Raw genomic sequence first — 6815 nt, forward strand, 5'->3', positions numbered from 1 at the left:
AGAAGACCAGCAATTTTAGGAGTGGGGTAAGTCGATTACATCAACCCCAGTACTTAACTGGTACTTTTTTTATCAACCCTGAAAGAATGGAAGGTGAAGTCGACCTTGGTGGATATTGAACCCAGGACATAAAGATGGATGAAATGCCATTAAGCATTTATCCCTGCACACTAACAGCTCTGACAGCTTGCCATCATACTGTTGTGTTCGGCGTTAATAATACAAAAAAAAAAGAAAAAAAAAAAAGAGACATCCTGTAATGTAGTCCGAGATAGACTGTGATTGAAAATAAAACAATTTGATCACAGCTTGAACCTGTTTCTGAGCAGAATAACAAGAACAACAGGAGCAAAGGATAGCAAAGTAAAAGATGAATAAAATACCAACAAAGACGGCTGCTCTACATGGCCATTTGATCTGCTAGAAAGAGCAGTTAAATATCCCTCAAATCACACCCCTTTCATCATCTTTAAAAAGAAATCGGATATTGCAGTCTTAGATACATTGGATCACAAAATAAGTCACGATGGTCATGTTGTAATGTTACAAAACTAAATGTACTTCGAAGTAGTTGTATGCTGTCAACTTAATGTGACAGTTCCCTGAAGGGAATAATACTACTGTTGGTTAGACCTAGGAAGCTGCACCGCTTCCTGTCGGCCTTGACACATTTCCTGGGTCTTTATGTTTACAAGGGGGAGACAAGCACCTCCACTTAGCTAAGCCTGCATCCAAAGACATGTTTCTGAGTCTTTGCTCGTCATCAGCCTTGTAAACATAAGGACACAGGAAATGTGTCAAGGCCGACAGGAAGTGGTACAACTTCCTAAGGCTAACCAACAGTAGTATTATTCCCTTCAGGGGACTGTCACATTAAGTTAACAGCATACAACTACTTCATAAATCTCAGAGATTTAGAAATGTATTATTTCTAAATGTACTTTGTTTCGCATTGTTAAATATGCTGTTGCGGATAAAAGGCGGCCAGCTCGGTGGCTGGGGGTAACGACATATGAACAGATAACCAACCACTCTGCCTGCATGGTACAATATGGCGACAGCAGTAAAACAAGATAAATATACTGAATCGAAAATAATTGGATTAGCAGCACATTATTATCATTAGACATTGCTCAATGCTATCAATGTCCCATTATCATCACTGGATGCGACATGACACAAAAGAACAAGAAGAACATGGATACACGGTGACAAACTGCAGGAATACACATGTTTAGCTGGAGGTATGGCTACAAATTTATATACAAAACTCTTGTTATCTTATCGGTTACAATGTGCATGTTGTGCCACAGAAAATAACCGAATCACTAGGTGTTGTATTGCACAAGAAAAACAACAATATGGTGACATCTCGCATTCCTGAAATGCAGTGACACACAGACAACGCAGCTGAAGCTCTGCAAATATTCAAACGAAACAGCATGTATTATTGTGAAGATAAGGAAGTTACAGAACCAAGGAAAAGAACATTAAAAATATTGAGAGGCATTGGAAAAAGTAAAGGAATCTGGATTGGTATTCAACTCAGACAAATACCACATTTGTCAACCCGAAATCTGTTTGGAAATATTTATTCCAAAGATGGCATCAGGCCAGACTCAGCAAAAGTTCGTAACATTCGAAATACGCCTGTTCCAGAAAACAAAGAAGAGCTATAAAAATGTATGGGAATGATGAATTACCTTGCAACATTGATTCCAAACTTCAGTATGGAAGCATGACCATTAAGGGACCTCCTCAAGAAAAATATACCATTTGAGATGTCTGAAGACCACATACACTGTTTTGGAAAACTCAAATCGACCATTTCAGAGAAATCAAACCTCAGGTTCTTTGACCCAAAGAAATCAACAAGACTCGAGGCAGCTCGTTGAAAGGACTCGGAGCATCTATCATACAAGATGGCAAACCTGTGGCATTTGTATCGAAAGCTCTTGATAGAACTCAGTCAAACTACCCAAACATCTATTATGAAATGCTGGCTGTGGTATTCGGAATCACCTATTTCCACACATACCTTTACAGACATCCATTTGAAGTCATTACAGACCACAAACCCCTGGAGGTGATCACAGAAAAACACCAAGTACCACCCCGACTACAAAGGATGCTCCAGAAAATTCAGGGTTACAATTTCAAAATCAAATACCACCCTGTGCATGTCATGACATTAGACGATGCCCTCTCTCGCCTCCCAAGCCGTGAAGACAATGACCTTGACTTGAGAGTGGATGGGATCAAATTGACTGCAGGAGAAATTCATCAATCTGAATTTGACAGTGTCAATTTTTCCAACAATAAACGTTACCAACTGTCTGAGTTCATCAGCAGAGATTCTACTTTGGCTACATTGATGGAAGCAATCACCTATGGGTGGCCAGACAGCATCAAACAAGCCCCAGATGATATAAGGTCATACTGGTCTTTTCGAGATGAATTGGCTGTAGAAGATGGACTCCTCTTCAAAGGGACACAAGTGTTGATACTTCCTCCTCTGCAACATGACGTTCTAGTACAGCTCCATGCCTCTCATCAAGGAATAGAAAAGACCAAACTTCATAATCGTCAAGGCGTCTATTTGACAAACATCAACAAAGATATTGAAGAAATGGACAGATCCTGTCAAATATGCCAAGAATTCATAACTGCTAACAACAACAAACCATTGATACCTCATGACATTCCCAGTGCACCATGGGAAAAACTAGGAACAGATCGATTTGAAATCAATGGCAAAACTTATCTGCTCGTTTGTGACTACTTCTGTGATTTGCTTAAAGAAAAGGGGGGGATGTTGTAATGATACGAAACTAAATGTACTTTGTTTCACATTGTTAAATATGTTGTCGTGGATAAAAGGCGGCTAGCTCAGTGGCTGGGGTCATGTCTCGAACATCTTTGATCATAACGCCTCTGAATCAGAACAAATACAAAAAAAAAATAATTCAATTTACGAGAAATAGGAGTTAAATCTCCATCAAATCTTCAAATTTCCGATTGTGACTCACCTCAGCCAAACCACAAGCAAAGCAGTCACAGAGGAATTCAGAAAGACCGTCTCTCTCTCTCTTCGGCAGACCTGATGAAATTTTCAGCAACAGTGGTCCTCAATATACCGGAAAACCATTTCAACAATTCATACAGAAATAGGGAATTCAACACACTACATGATCACCAAGGTATCCCCAATCAAACGGATTCATAGGGAGATAAGTACAGACAGTCAAAAAGACATTCCAAAAATGTGAACAAAGCAAAGAAGACATAAACAATGCATTGTTGAATCTAAGAGCCACACCATTAAACTCAAAGATGCTGTCACCCTCTGAGATCCAATTGGGCAGACCGATCACAACACTTGTGCCATCCATACTGGAGTTACTCTCATGAAATCCAAAGACAGAGAAAGCTTCTTGAAGAAAAGAAAATACAAATGAAAACTGCATATGACCAAAACGCAAAGAGGGAATTACCTCCATTGCACAAAGGATAAGCTATACGAGTTCTTGACAAAAACAACAAATGTTGGATACCTGGAGAAATAGCAAGACAATGGTAAAGAACAGAGTTCTTACATTGTGGAAACAATACATGGAGACTTGCGGAGAAACAGAGATACTGGCATAGGCAGACCACTCAGACAGAAACGCCTGCCAGGTCACCCAACAACATAGAGACAGACAACCGTCAAACAGACCTTACAAACTCCAGGAAATGAGTTCCAGACCCTACAAACCCCATGGAACATGCTACTCAACTTGACTCAAGGAAAGAAATCACCAATGCTCCTCCTGATATCAATGCAGAAACACAAAATATTGGCCAGACACATGAGAAGTGCTCAACGCTAACCCCCAAAAGAATCACAAGATCAGGCAGAACAGTAAAAATACCAACGCACTTAAAAAAACTTTGTACCATAAAACTATTCTTGTTATTCGAAGTGCATGTTGCATATTGCTCTTGAAAACAAAATGTTTTTTTTTCCTTCTTTGGGAGAGAATAAATCCTATTTTCATTTGTTGGTTTTAGTCTGAATTGCTTAAAGAAAAGGAGGATGTTGTAATGATACGAAACTAAATGTACTTTGTTTCACATTGTTAAATATGTTGTCATGGATAAACGGTGGTCAGCTCGGTGGCTGGGGTCATATCTCGAACATCTTTGATCATAATGCCTCTGAATCAGAACAAATACAAAAAAAAAAAATAATTCAATTTACTAGAAATAGCAGTTAAATCTCCCTCAAACCACCCAAACACATTGCCTAATGTAGTCCTAGACAACTGTTTCTTAAACGAAGACAGAATGGTCATGTCTGGAATATCTATGATCATTGTTTCTTAAACGAAGACAGAATGGTCATGTCTGGAATATCTATGATCATAAGTATGCTGGATTAGGGCAACAACCATGCCCCTACATGGTCACCACTCACTCACCACCATTGTAGCAGATTGAGATTTTGTAGGGCCCTTGGTTAAATTTAATAAGGAAAAAAAAAAGAGTTTCACTTAATCTTTGGGGGGTTCTGTGTTGCAGCCCCTAAAACCCGTCTTAATCTGGCCCTGACAACTATATACTTTAAATGAAGCACCAGAGAAGCCTCACATGTTATTGAAAAGTTTAGGTGCAGCAGAAATATTCTATACTTCACTCTGTTCAATAATGCTGAAAAAGTGAGTTGACTATATTTCATTGCGTAATAGAGCCTTTCAGCTTACTGAAACACATGCTTTATATAAAGCATAAAATACCAGTAATGTTTTCTGTGTTCCTTTTTCTATATAAATTTATATAATAGAGGTTAGAAGACAATGAATTCATTTAGCACATTTTGATTATTAGTTACAATAATTAGGATATCGTAAATTCATTCTTTGTTGTAGAATGTTACTTTTTGTAAGATTCACAAATACACTGATTTTATCAGTGGTGTACCAGGAGTGGAAATACACTAATTTTGTACCCTACCAGGACCATAATATATAAACAAACTTTAGGTCAGTTCATATATATTTGTGATATACTTTGACTGCAGTTTACTGGTGAGAAAAATTTTCATTTATGGTAAAAAAAAAGTCTAAAAACATCTGCTCATTGTTAATCTGTAGTGGACTCCTAGATGTATTTCTAGCTTCCTAACCTTCATCAGTAGGAGATACCGAAGGGAGATAACTGTGAATAGATTATAAAGCCATGCTCACAGACTGTCTGGTTAGAACAAATACAGTAGTAGTCCTATTAAGAAGAGCTGTGGCTTTATGATCTGCCCAGGGTTGTGTCTCTTTGGTATCTCCTACTGAGGAAGGATAAAGAACTAGAAATGCATCTCGGAGTCTGCTAGAAGGAAACACTGACCAGATAAGATGTTTTTACACTTTATACCATAAGCAATAAATTTTCTCCATGATAAACTAGAGAGAAAATGCCATTAGAAGTTAAAATATATCTGAAACATATTTGAACTAACCTGAAGTTTGTTATTTCTCATCACTGCTACTACTGTGTGTGTAGAATAAATAAACTGTTAAGACATTTAATAAAACAAGGGTAGAGATATGGTAAATTGGCTGAAACTTAATTGCTGTTCAGGTGGGAGACTTGAAATTTTAAATAAGCATGGAGTAGTATCTAGTCTTCAACTTATCAAATATTTGGAATGTTTATGATTGAAGTTATTAGCTTACTTCGTCACCAATATTGTCTGAGACAATTGAGGAAGTGGAAATTACTTACTACGTCATCTATAATTAATCTTTTAAGTTCTGGAAGTGATTTGAAAAAAAAAAAAAAACCAATTGTTAAAACTTTGTGCAGATTTATTATCTTTTAAACAGTTCTAATTTAGCTTTAATCATAGCAAAGTATTATAAAAATAGTTAATTACAAGTATACTTTTATCAGTTCCTATTTATTAATTTATTGTTCTCATTAGTTACTGGTAAATTTACATTATAGTTTGTAAGAGTAATATATATTAAGAGTATGTAGTGTTTTCATTATTAACTTTTTAATTATGAAATAATGTATTTCACTCATCATTATTATATTATTCATTAAATTTAATTGTGTTTTTGTTTTGGAGAGAAATGAAATAAAGCTTTCACTTTCTGTTATAGTAGAAACTATGGAAGACTGGTAGGATTATTATTTGTATGGACTTAAAGATTGGTCACTATTTAGTATATAATTTAGTTATTGTAGGTTTACTATTAATACCGATACAGATGTACATAGATTTATGTATTTCCTTGTAGTTGAATTTTAAAGTTAGTGTTTAATCCTGCCTATATTTAGATTGAATATTGTTGTACATAGGGTAAATGTGTTTGAAAGTTGTGTTTTGTCTTTTGGTGTGTTTGTTCCCAAACAGTACTTCTTTTACTGCATTCAACACCACCATATTGAATGGTACTGCCCAGGTGTCGAAACCATAATGATATCCAATGTGGCAGCTGAAGATGGAGGTATGTTGGATTGCTGGTATGGCTGTTTTTATATATGGGGATTAGTGTTATAACATGTCCTTTTGATATATATCACACACACGTGTGCGTATACATATATCTCACACACGTATGTGTATATATATACATACATATATTCATTTTTTCTTTTGTTTGTCATTTGATTGCGGCCATGCTGGAACACTGCCTTTATTCGAGCAAATCGACCCCAGGACGTAAACATACCAGCATCGGTTGTTAAGCAATGTTGGTGGGGACAAACATACACATTATATATATATATATATATATATATATACATACATATATATATATATATATATA

This window comes from Octopus bimaculoides, chromosome 27 (genome assembly GCF_001194135.2).
Source record: "Octopus bimaculoides isolate UCB-OBI-ISO-001 chromosome 27, ASM119413v2, whole genome shotgun sequence".
Classification (NCBI taxonomy): Eukaryota; Metazoa; Mollusca; class Cephalopoda; order Octopoda; family Octopodidae; genus Octopus; species Octopus bimaculoides.